General features: G+C 53.8%; 1 protein-coding gene across 1 annotated transcript in view; it reads left to right on the top strand.

Annotated features, from left to right (window-relative positions):
- LOC138251582 (myelin protein P0-like) overlaps window positions 1–12,702 on the top strand; it is an 87,163-nt gene that overhangs the window by 70,361 nt on the left and 4,100 nt on the right. The gene's annotated exons all lie outside the window — the stretch shown is intronic.

Genomic DNA, 12,702 nt, shown 5'->3' on the forward strand with positions numbered 1-12,702 from the left:
GGAATGATTGTTTATGTGCAGGTACGTGTCCTTTCCTGCACATAAACAATCTACAATGGCAATTTGTTACTTCTATGTGTGTTTGCAGAATGCAGAAGTAACAAATCGTCATTATTGATTGATTGTTTATGTGGAATGCCCACAGCAGCACCCACTGCACCCCACCTCTGCCACAGAACACTGCACGGAGGGACCCATATGTGCAAGGCAGCGTTAAGCCACAAAAGTAGCTTAGTGCGGCCCTGTAAGAATTGCGCAGTGCACAGCACCAATGGATCGTCACAAAAAGTGGCACTCCGTGGCACTAAGGGCTTGTAAATATGCCCCTACATGTGCTCCTATCTTGCACTCACATCACATGACCCCCTGCACCTGTGATGCTTTGCTCTTGCCGCAGTGTGGTGGCACTGCACTCTTACCACATCCATACAGGCCCACAGTCCCATTCAGGTGGGAGACTCATGATTTTTTAAGCCAAAAACGGCCCTTGTTTTAGAGTCTCCCCCTGGAATGTCCTCTGCTACAATAGATGTCAATGGGGAAAATGCATTCCCCTGAATTATTTTTTCTAATTCTCCCACTTTCCTGGTCCGAGATGTTGCCATGTACGCGCATATATGCCAACCCTCCCGATTCAGGCGGGAAACTAGCGATTTCATGGCCAGTCTTCCGCCTCCTGATTCCAGCGTGCAAAAGCTTGATTCTGCGACAGGGACTGGTCTTGTGTGAAACACAATACGAGGGTGCACCACTCCGATTAATCAAATCAAATAGATCAAGTGGAAGCAGTCCAATATAATCGAACAAGTAATGATGTGAGGTATCCCTTGGTTTCTTCCACAAGACTGTAATTGGTACAAAAAGGTTGTCACACCAAATAATTCATGCGAACAAGCAGCCAACGCATTTCGCCCTATAACCTTGGGCTTCTTCAGGGCAGAGGTAGTATTTCAATCGAGCAAATGTTACTGTTCACTGTACATTGCTTCCAACCTTGGAGACTCCGCTATGGAAACAATAAAATTGGATGTGTGCCATTCTGGGATTTTGCTGTAATAACTTTTGAGGAAACTTTGAGATGACTGAGCACTACAAGTAGTGGTAATCCTAACAAGCTGTGGAATTTGGACACACCACCTATGAGAATTGATTGATTTCACCTGAGATATTTGTATATTTTGGTTTGGAAGAACCTTTTTACATTTGTGCACGTATGCACACTGTGAACAGTAACATTTGCTTGATTGAAATACTACCTCTGCCCTGAAGAAGCCCAAGGTTATAGGGCGAAACACGTTGGCTGCTTGTTCGCATGAATTATTTGGTGTGACAACCTTTTTGTACCAATTACAGTCTTGTGGAAGAAACCAAGGGATACCTCACATCATTACTTGTTCGATTATATTGGACTGCTTCCACTTGATCTATTTGATTTGATTAATTGGAGTGGTGCACCCTCGTATTGTGTTTGATTATTGGGGTTTTCTTTACCCCTTAGGCTCTTATGTGCAGCAGGGGCCTCGGTGGAGTTGCACACCGCATCAGTCTTTACAAGCTATCATTGTACGTATTGTGATTTATTGGACACTAATAGGGATTGGTGCGTTATTTGTGGGCTTGCTGCATTCTGTTTATTTAATACTGGTCTTGTGTGACTCGGAGTACGCACGGCCAGGAACCTGCTCCTGCAGGCCGTTGCACAGCACCTTTGTCACGCTGTCTCTGCCTGCCACAGCTCTTTATCCGTGCTCCTCACAGGCACACAAAAAACACATACTTGCATTTCTGATATCCAATCCTGCAGCAGCAGACTTACAAGTCCCTACATGACAACAAACCCAATTGAGACCTCTATAGAAAGCAAGAGGAGAAAAGCATCCTCCAGATTATTTTCCTAAAATCTTCCACTTTTCTGTTCTAAAATGTTTGCATGTATGGTGAAGCACCTGTGTGTGCACCTGCTGCAACTATATCTGTTGGCACCACCCCTCGGTGGAGGGAGTTTTTGATACCTCTTATCGTAAAACTAGGAGGCGCCCAGTATCCAGCTCTGAAGAAAGACCCTAACAGGTCCTGAAAACTGGCATCCATTGACAATCCACACAGAAGCACAACCCTCAGACTCATGGCTTACCTGCAGCGCTCAGTTTGTATCTGCGGTGGGACCTGCTCGCACACTATAGGCCTTTTGCGCCATCGTTGCATCATTTTTTGGACACAACGGTGGAGCAAGCAGTGCACTACACTGCTCCACATTTCCAAACTGACGCTTTGGGCCCAATGCATCAGTTTGTAAAGCCTTGCGCCACATTATATCTGTGGCAGGTATAATGTATGCAAGGTTGGCGTTCCCATGGGAACATAAACGCAGAACTGACGCAGTTAAATTTACAACATTTCACTGCGTCACTCTGAGACTTCACTGCGTAAGAATTTTACTGCCTGCTCGGAGCAAGCGTAAAACTAAAGCAGGGCTTTTCTCAACTGGGGCCTCCTGGATTTGCTGTTGTGGCATCATTTTGTTAACACTTTCGCAGCAATGCGTGAGTTTAGCACCACAGATGCGTCAGGATTTCTGACACATCTGTGAAAACGTGTGCCATGTATCTCTGTATTGTAAATACAGCGCATCCATGACATCGTTCCGGGGTGGCATTGCAGCCGATGCGTCAGATTCTTGTAAATGAGGCCTTATGTACCCTACGATGCCAGCACTTTACACCCCTACAACTTCCCCTTCAAGCCCTTCAGCTGTGGGGTTCACTTGAGTGTTAATTAGGACAGTCCAGTGGAGGGAAGTTGTGTCTCCTCCAGTCTCAGCTCACATATCCGTTCTCTCCCACCTCCACTCCTCTTTCAAGAGCTTCCGGGTCACGTGCTTCTCTCTTCCCACCACCCCCTTCCTTCACATTGTTATACCGGTTGAAATGTAGTTTGCACCTAGTACACCATCCTAAAGTGGACGCCGTGAGTTGTGGCAACTTTGGTCACTTTCCGAGACGGTGCTTGCACTAGGACTGTGTTTCTCTTTCTAGTAGGGGGAGGGGCATTTAGACCCTGGTGAACATTATGCTGAATACACCTGGGGCAGACCGAGTACCTATTTGGCATCCCTACCTGTTAAACTCTGTGTGTATATCTGTGACAGAAGGGCTACCACCTGTAGAGTCCTGCTGGACTCATGCTAGAGTTTACAAAGTTATGTTTTACCGGCCACTCTTTTGAGGGCTGGCCTTCACCCTCACCCCACAACCATCACCGGCGTCACCAGCCAGGTGACCCTGCCAATAAAAGAGCCAGCCCAAATGTGCTAGAAGCCAGTTGTATATACCACATACCAGTGTCCGTGCCAGCATGCGGGCCCAGGGCCCCCAACATTACTTTCATCACATGATCGCCAGATGGGCCGCTATGTCACAGCGACTTAATTGGTGATCGTTTTTTGGCTTTCATGAACAATCCACCATTGCGAGGTTGCAAATGGAATGGGTCCACTGTTCCTCTCTCGACACAGGTACACAACGACGGGTATTTGGGCTGCAGGCTGGCACAGGTAGGGTCACTGCTGTGGGATCACACTCACATAGTACAGGCGGGGCACTTGGTGGCACGGAGAGGGACAAAGGAGGGACCATCCCACCGGACAGTCCACAGGGGCCCAAGAACTGCAGGGCCGAGGCCAGACACAGCAGACACGGTTAGAGTGGTGCACACCAGGACTGAGCCACGCCGGCACAGGGGAACGGCCTTCACCACAAAGTTTTTGCCACGAAATGCAGTTACAACACATTATTAACATCATAATTACTCCTACCACGCAAGCCTTTCCCACACAAGTCTTTACAACGCATATATGTTTGTATTTGTGAGTATGTGGTAAGTAGATTATATATTTTAAAGGGTAATTAAAAAAGGGAGGTTCTGGGTTAGGTTAGTAGCAAACCTGTAATGAACATAAATGTTTTTTTTAAAATATATTTATATGTTCAATTTTTGACAGCAGATGGCAGTGTTAGACTGTGACTGGATTTTTCTGTAACTAAGCGTGGTGAAAGTATGCGTGGTAGTGGACTTCGTGGTGAACGTATTTCACGTGTGAGTGAATGTAAATGTGTGATAGTGGTAGGCACTGTAAACTGTGGAGGGACGCGTGCTAATGTCATACAATCACTGACCCCGCCCCGGCTGAGCCCAGCAGTCAGTCAGAGCAGTCCAGACAGATGTTCCATAGCAGCGGCGATGCTGTGGCCCACCAGATGCATATATCATCAGTTTCATCCGACGATGATGTACCTTGCGGCTGTCATGTCACTGCTGTCAGCCTGAACAGCATTGGGCCTGAAGTCCTGCATACCCCTAGTGACGTCACATAGGCCCTCATTCCGACCCTGGCGGTTTCAAACCGCCAGGGTGGAGGGCAACGGAAGCACCGCCAACAGGCTGGTGGTGCTTCCTGGGCTATTCTGACCGCGGCGGTAAAAGGGGAACCGGCGGTTTCCCGCCGGGTTTCCCCTGGTCCAGGGAATCCTCCACAGCGCCGCCATGGGGATTCCGACCCCCTTCCCGCCAGCCTGTTCCTGGGCGGGAACGGGTGTCGTGGGGCCCCTGGGGGCCCCTGCACTGCCCATGCCACTGGCATGGGCAGTGCAGGGGCCCCCTAACAGGGCCCCACAAAGATTTTCACTGTCTGCTTAGCAGACAGTGAAAATCGCGACGGGTGCTACTGCACCCGTCGCACCCCTGCAAATCCGCCGGCTCCATTCAGAGCCGGATTCCTCTTTGCAGGGGCTTTCCCGCTGGGCCGGCGAGCGATCTTCTGGAGATCGCCCGCCGGCCCAGCGGGAAAGTTAAAATGACCCCTGCGGGCAATGCTATTGTCTGGCCTGGGAACTACTCTGGCCCACAATCCATTCTGGTTTTTGTTGCCTCCTCTAAACATGAATCAGCCATGTGCAACTCAGTCTTGGTCCTGCCACGATAGGAGGTGTTCAGGCACAAGGGCCAGGACAGATCCCATCTGAACTGAGACTGGTGCTCACTGGGCCACTGGACTCAAGCTGTACCTCACTGACGAGTCTATCAGTATAAATAGGTCTGGAGTTACTTTTGTTACCATCTGAGGAGCAGGACCAGGTCCAGAATGCGTCCCTGAGTGATCGCCAGTGGCTGAGATTAATTCAAGCATCCCTCCCATCACCTTGTTATTTTTGTGGTGGTCCCACTAGCAAGCACCAGCACAAATTAACCACTGCTCCTGCGGTCTCCAGAAACTCCAGCCGGAGGCACCGGAGCGCTGCAGATCACATGACAGAAGCCACAGCCGGAGGCACCGGAGCGCTGCAGCTTCAGATCACATGACTGAAGCCACAGCCGGAGGCACGGGAGCGATGCAGCTGCAGATCATATGACTGAAGCCACAGCCGGAGGCACGGGAGCGATGCAGCTGCAGATCACATGACTGAAGCCACAGCCGGAGGCACCGGAGCGCTGCAGCTGCAGATCACATGACTGAAGCCACAGCCGGAGGCACCGGAGCGATGCAGCTGCAGATCATATGACTGAAGCCACAGCCGGAGGCACGGGAGCGCTGCAGATCACATGACTGAAGCCACAGCCGGAGGCACGGGAGCGCTGCAGCTTCAGATCACATGACTGAAGCCACAGCCGGAGGCACAGGAGTACTGCAGATCACATGACTGAAGCCACAGCCGGAGGCACAGGAGTACTGCAGATCACATGACTGAAGCCACACCCGGAGGCACAGGAGCGCTGCAGCTTCAGATCACGTGACTGAAGCCACAGCCGGAGGCACGGGAGCGCTGCAGCTTCAGATCACATGACTGAAGCCACAGCCGGAGGCACGGGAGCGCTGCAGCTTCAGATCACATGACTGAAGCCACAGCCGGAGGCACGGGAGCGCTGCAGCTGCAGATCACATGACTGAAGCCACAGCCGGAGGCACAGCCGGAGACACAGGAGCGCTGCAGCTGCAGATCACATGACTGAAGCCACAGCCGGAGGCACAGGAGTACCACAGCCGGAGGCACGGGAGCCCTGCAGCTTCAGATCACATGACTGAAGCCACAGCTGGAGGCACGGGAGCCACAGCCGGAGGCACGGGAGTGCTGCAGCTTCAGATCACATGACTGAAGCCACAGCCGGAGGCACGGGAGTGCTGCAGCTTCAGATCACATGACTGAAGCCACAGCCGGAGGCACGGGAGCGCTGCAGATCACATGACTGAAGCAACAGCCGGAGGCACGGGAGCGCTGCAGCTTCATATCACATGACTGAAGCCACAGCCGGAGGCACAGGAGTACCACAGCCGGAGGCACGGGAGCGCTGCAGATCACATGACTGAAGCCACAGCCGGAGGCACAGCCGGAGACACAGGAGCGCTGCAGCTGCAGATCACATGACTGAAGCCACAGCCGGAGGCACAGGAGTACCACAGCCGGAGGCACGGGAGCGCTGCAGCTTCAGATCACATGACTGAAGCCACAGCCGGAGGCACGGGAGCCACAGCCGGAGGCACGGGAGCGCTGCAGCTTCAGATCACATGACTGAAGCCACAGCCGGAGGCACGGGAACGCTGCAGCTTCAGATCACATGACTGAAGCCACAGCCGGAGGCACGGGAGCACTGCAGATCACATGACTGAAGCAACAGCCGGAGGCACGGGAGCGCTGCAGCTTCATATCACATGACTGAAGCCACAGCCGGAGGCACAGGAGAACCACAGCCGGAGGCACGGGAGCGCTGCAGCTGCAGATCACATGACTGAAGCCACAGCCGGAGGCACGGGAGCGATGCAGCTGCAGATCATATGACTGAAGCCACAGCCGGAGGCACGGGAGAGATGCAGCTGCAGATCACATGACTGAAGCCACAGCCGGAGGCACCGGAGCGCTGCAGCTGCAGATCACATGACTGAAGCCACAGCCGGAGGCACCGGAGCGATGCAGCTGCAGATCATATGACTGAAGCCACAGCCGGAGGCACGGGAGCGCTGCAGATCACATGACTGAAGCCACAGCCGGAGGCACGGGAGCGCTGCAGCTTCAGATCACATGACTGAAGCCACAGCCGGAGGCACAGGAGTACTGCAGATCACATGACTGAAGCCACAGCCGGAGGCACAGGAGTACTGCAGATCACATGACTGAAGCCACAGCCGGAGGCACAGGAGCGCTGCAGCTTCAGATCACGTGACTGAAGCCACAGCCGGAGGCACGGGAGCGCTGCAGCTTCAGATCACATGACTGAAGCCACAGCCGGAGGCACGGGAGCGCTGCAGCTTCAGATCACATGACTGAAGCCACAGCCGGAGGCACGGGAGCGCTGCAGCTGCAGATCACATGACTGAAGCCACAGCCGGAGGCACAGCCGGAGACACAGGAGCGCTGCAGCTGCAGATCACATGACTGAAGCCACAGCCGGAGGCACAGGAGTACCACAGCCGGAGGCACGGGAGCCCTGCAGCTTCAGATCACATGACTGAAGCCACAGCTGGAGGCACGGGAGCCACAGCCGGAGGCACGGGAGCGCTGCAGCTTCAGATCACATGACTGAAGCCACAGCCGGAGGCACGGGAGTGCTGCAGCTTCAGATCACATGACTGAAGCCACAGCCGGAGGCACGGGAGCGCTGCAGATCACATGACTGAAGCAACAGCCGGAGGCACGGGAGCGCTGCAGCTTCATATCACATGACTGAAGCCACAGCCGGAGGCACAGGAGTACCACAGCCGGAGGCACGGGAGCGCTGCAGCTGCAGATCACATGACTGAAGCCACAGCCGGAGGCACAGCCGGAGACACAGGAGCGCTGCAGCTGCAGATCACATGACTGAAGCCACAGCCGGAGGCACAGGAGTACCACAGCCGGAGGCACGGGAGCGCTGCAGCTTCAGATCACATGACTGAAGCCACAGCCGGAGGCACGGGAGCCACAGCCGGAGGCACGGGAGCGCTGCAGCTTCAGATCACATGACTGAAGCCACAGCCGGAGGCACGGGAACGCTGCAGCTTCAGATCACATGACTGAAGCCACAGCCGGAGGCACGGGAGCACTGCAGATCACATGACTGAAGCAACAGCCGGAGGCACGGGAGCGCTGCAGCTTCATATCACATGACTGAAGCCACAGCCGGAGGCACAGGAGAACCACAGCCGGAGGCACGGGAGCGCTGCAGCTGCAGATCACATGACTGAAGCCACAGCCGGAGGCACGGGAGTACCACAGCCAGAGGCACGGGAGCGCTGCAGCTGCAGATCACAGGACTGAAGCCACAGCCGGAGGCACCGGAGCGCTGCAGATCACATGACTGAAGCCACAGCCGGAGGCACGGGAGCGCTGCAGCTTCAGATCACATGACTGAAGCCACAGCCGGAGGCACGGGAGCGCTGCAGCTTCAGATCACATGACTGAAGCCACAGCCGGAGGCACGGGAGCCACAGCCGGAGGCACGGGAGCGCTGCAGATCACATGACTGAAGCCACAGCCGGAGGCACGGGAGCGCTGCAGCTTCATATCACATGACTGAAGCCACAGCCGGAGGCACAGGAGTACCACAGCCGGAGGCATGGGAGCGCTGCAGCTGCAGATCACATGACTGAAGCCACAGCCGGAGGCACCGGAGCGCTGCAGCTGCAGATCACATGACTGAAGCCACAGCCGGAGGCACCGGAGCGATGCAGCTGCAGATCATATGACTGAAGCCACAGCCGGAGGCACGGGAGCGCTGCAGATCACATGACTGAAGCCACAGCCGGAGGCACGGGAGCGCTGCAGCTTCAGATCACATGACTGAAGCCACAGCCGGAGGCACAGGAGTACTGCAGATCACATGACTGAAGCCACAGCCGGAGGCACAGGAGTACTGCAGATCACATGACTGAAGCCACAGCCGGAGGCACAGGAGCGCTGCAGCTTCAGATCACGTGACTGAAGCCACAGCCGGAGGCACGGGAGCGCTGCAGCTTCAGATCACATGACTGAAGCCACAGCCGGAGGCACGGGAGCGCTGCAGCTTCAGATCACATGACTGAAGCCACAGCCGGAGGCACGGGAGCGCTGCAGCTGCAGATCACATGACTGAAGCCACAGCCGGAGGCACAGCCGGAGACACAGGAGCGCTGCAGCTGCAGATCACATGACTGAAGCCACAGCCGGAGGCACAGGAGTACCACAGCCGGAGGCACGGGAGCCCTGCAGCTTCAGATCACATGACTGAAGCCACAGCTGGAGGCACGGGAGCCACAGCCGGAGGCACGGGAGCGCTGCAGCTTCAGATCACATGACTGAAGCCACAGCCGGAGGCACGGGAGTGCTGCAGCTTCAGATCACATGACTGAAGCCACAGCCGGAGGCACGGGAGCGCTGCAGATCACATGACTGAAGCAACAGCCGGAGGCACGGGAGCGCTGCAGCTTCATATCACATGACTGAAGCCACAGCCGGAGGCACAGGAGTACCACAGCCGGAGGCACGGGAGCGCTGCAGCTGCAGATCACATGACTGAAGCCACAGCCGGAGGCACAGCCGGAGACACAGGAGCGCTGCAGCTGCAGATCACATGACTGAAGCCACAGCCGGAGGCACAGGAGTACCACAGCCGGAGGCACGGGAGCGCTGCAGCTTCAGATCACATGACTGAAGCCACAGCCGGAGGCACGGGAGCCACAGCCGGAGGCACGGGAGCGCTGCAGCTTCAGATCACATGACTGAAGCCACAGCCGGAGGCACGGGAACGCTGCAGCTTCAGATCACATGACTGAAGCCACAGCCGGAGGCACGGGAGCACTGCAGATCACATGACTGAAGCAACAGCCGGAGGCACGGGAGCGCTGCAGCTTCATATCACATGACTGAAGCCACAGCCGGAGGCACAGGAGAACCACAGCCAGAGGCACGGGAGCGCTGCAGCTGCAGATCACATGACTGAAGCCACAGCCGGAGGCACGGGAGTACCACAGCCAGAGGCACGGGAGCGCTGCAGCTGCAGATCACAGGACTGAAGCCACAGCCGGAGGCACCGGAGCGCTGCAGATCACATGACTGAAGCCACAGCCGGAGGCACGGGAGCGCTGCAGCTTCAGATCACATGACTGAAGCCACAGCCGGAGGCACGGGAGCCACAGCCGGAGGCACGGGAGCGCTGCAGATCACATGACTGAAGCCACAGCCGGAGGCACGGGAGCGCTGCAGCTTCATATCACATGACTGAAGCCACAGCCGGAGGCACAGGAGTACCACAGCCGGAGGCATGGGAGCGCTGCAGCTGCAGATCACATGACTGAAGCCACAGCCGGAGGCACAGCCGGAGACACAGGAGCGCTGCAGCTGCAGATCAAATGACTGAAGCCACAGCCGGAGGCACGGGAGCCACAGCCGGAGGCACGGGAGCGCTGCAGCTGCAGATCACATGACTGAAGCCACAGCCGGAGGCACGGGAGCCACAGCCGGAGGCACGGGAGCGCTGCAGCTGCAGATCACATGACTGAAGCCACAGCAGCCGACTGGACCATGGCAGTCTCTGCAGCCACACAGCCTGGGACAGTTGTGCGGACAGTTTGTGGTGGCAGCATTTGGAAGCATTATTTATGGAGGGTATATTTGGAATTGTCAGTGGGAAAATCTATAGGAAGTACTGAAATGTGTCCAGCAACTTGATATTTCTTAAAATACCACTGGAACCAGGAAAAACACATCATGTGTTGCAAAATAAAGGTAATAGCAACAAACACAGGCCTGCTAACAATTCAAATTCTTCTGACAGATTTTACCACCAATTTGAATTCTGCAGACGCCAATCTATTAACGTGATGGAGTCAATTCTAGGTATTCAGATACCGCCAACAAAACACTGTTGTAGAAACTACCTTACCTCTCACAGATGTAATAAAAGGGCATATTTAAGAGCCCCCAGGGCCACTGGAGCATCACTTTTTGTGATTCTTTATTGGCGATAAGCACTGCTCCATATTTACAAGGAGATGTAACGCCACTTTTTGGTGGTGTTCGCCACCTAGCAAATATGGGCCAATCCAACACAGTTTTCTGCGTCAGAGGGGCGTGCAATGGGTGTTGCTGCGGGTGGGTCCAGTGCAACACCTATTGCTTTTGACGCTGCGCCAGATTTATGAGTTGTCGTTATTCCTCCTCGTTTTCGGATTTTTCTAAGTGTGTTGCATTCTGAAGCACACATAGAAGAAGCGAAATGCCATGGAGGATGTTTACGTGCAGTTAGGAACACCTTCCTGCACATAAACAATCATTCAAAATGACACTTTGGTACTTCTATGTCTGCTGCATTTTGCAGCACACATGCAAGTGCCAAATCGCCATTATAGATTGTTTATGTGCAGGAAGGTATACCTTCCTGCACAGAAACAATCTATCCCCTTGATGCAGACACCCTTGAACTATGGTGCAAGGATGCCTGCGTTGGTGCTAGGTAGCTTAATTCAGTGCCAGCGCAGGGGGAAAAGCAGGGGTGCGCCGTATTTCTCTAAATACGGAGCACCCCTGCGTTTCAAAAGTGGTGCGGCGCTGCTATTTCTGGGGCAGCGCCGAGCTGCCCCACTTTACTATAAATCGGGGCAAAGTGTTTATAACTCATTACTAGCACAGGTGAGGTCTGCAGAGAGGAGAATGAATGGCTGCCTGGGGCACAAGTTGAGGGTACACGCGTGTAGACGGAGTCTACCCACTCTTTTAACAAAGTGCATCTACCCTGCCCAGAGGCTCGGCCCCACAGAATTCTGCTAAACTTGCCCCAGTGTAATTTTCAGACAGCAGGACACATTCAGCAGCACGTGCACGTTGTATTCGTTCCCTCTGAGCAGCAAGGTGCAGGCAGGAGGAGGCTTATCAAACACCAGCCGGGCCCATAACAAAGGCTGAAGTTAAGGGCCATCAGGCCCACTTTTGTTGGAGTATCATGGCTAGGAGCTATTGGAATCCTCAGACTTAGGTGCAACGGAGGCGAAACTAAGGCACATGGCTTATCTCTTCACAGGTGCTTCAGAGAGGCAGCTTTCGACTTTGTTCTGTCCTTTTATATAAGAGATATGCATGTTCTGTGGGAATGTCAGATGTGTTGGTCTGTCCCAGTGTTTTACAAAAATAACACTTTAAATACCACTATTTTATTTTATTTATTTTATAGCGCTGTAGTGCCACTCATCCCAATACAGTGTCAGGGCGCTTTACATCAGGCGATCATTGGTACACATGATACATTGACAATTGAGTAAATCAATGCTCAGGGTGTGTTACATGAGACAGTGACAGTTTGTGAACTGCAAGTAACAAAAGGATTGCTGTGTTGAAAGCAATAACCCACTTCACCCCTTTACATAAAAAACATATGTGTCATCTGCATGTTAGGGGATATGCTTACCAGGACACATTAACCCTTTATGCTACTTTGATTCAAAACTGGGACAAGACAAAGCACCGATCTCTCCAGCAAATATGTGAAACTCCAGAGTTTGCGTACCATTATAATTATTTCCTGAGATTTAGCACACTAATATCTCTGCAGCAGATGCCTTAACCCCCTATGATATTTATTTTAAAACACAGACATTGCAACCAAATAATCAGACTAGATTTACCTCCATGTTTCTCCTTGTTGCCAATTTCTTTGTGGCAGGGTTTCAAAAAGTAAATGTATCAGTTGAGGCCCAGATTTTGC

The sequence above is a fragment of the Pleurodeles waltl genome, chromosome 1_2 (genome assembly GCF_031143425.1).
Source record: "Pleurodeles waltl isolate 20211129_DDA chromosome 1_2, aPleWal1.hap1.20221129, whole genome shotgun sequence".
Classification (NCBI taxonomy): Eukaryota; Metazoa; Chordata; class Amphibia; order Caudata; family Salamandridae; genus Pleurodeles; species Pleurodeles waltl.